Source organism: Haliotis rubra, unplaced genomic scaffold (genome assembly GCF_003918875.1).
Source record: "Haliotis rubra isolate DU_JTF1 unplaced genomic scaffold, ASM391887v1 Scf905, whole genome shotgun sequence".
NCBI lineage: Eukaryota > Metazoa > Mollusca > Gastropoda > Lepetellida > Haliotidae > Haliotis > Haliotis rubra.
Window position 1 is genome coordinate 246,748 of NW_025767641.1, and position 661 is coordinate 247,408.

The window sequence follows — 661 nt, forward strand, 5'->3', positions numbered from 1 at the left end:
GTTCTGCAAGAAGCATAATGAAAATATAGAATGCGTCTTTCAGTATCTATTCCTGGAGGCCTCGCCCCCTACTTACAGGTCGTGAGTTTTTTAACGCTCAGGTCAAAGGACGGCACACGGATGTTTTGTGTTTGTTGGAAGCATGATATACAGACGTATTTCTGTGGGCAGTCCAGCTATCAGATGCCCATAAAACACTTTCATTTCTTACCGTAAATACCGTAACAGTTTGCTGACCATATACAGTGCAATGGTGTGATTCAAATAGGGACAAAAGGGGATGACTGAAATCAAGGTTGCAGGGAATGTTAATGGCCATCGTACGACTAATTGATTTGCTTCTTTGGAATAGCACGGGAGGATGATGATGTTGTTGCTGTTTTTCACGTGCATATTCTGCCCTAATTAACTGGAGACACGAACATGACTGTATCTCACTTCCATAACGAGGTATAGGTGTGTTAAGTATATGAACAGCTATGTTAAAATTGCGCATCAAAACTTTGGTGTTCTGACGGTCACGTGTGAACACAGATTGCAGTGTTGCCATGAAGTTATCCCTCTGTGATCATGAGCTCAGTATAATACACGGCCCGAGGATCATGTATATTGCTGTGGATAAACATACACGCCTGAAGGCTGCAGAGAAAGACACGCAAAA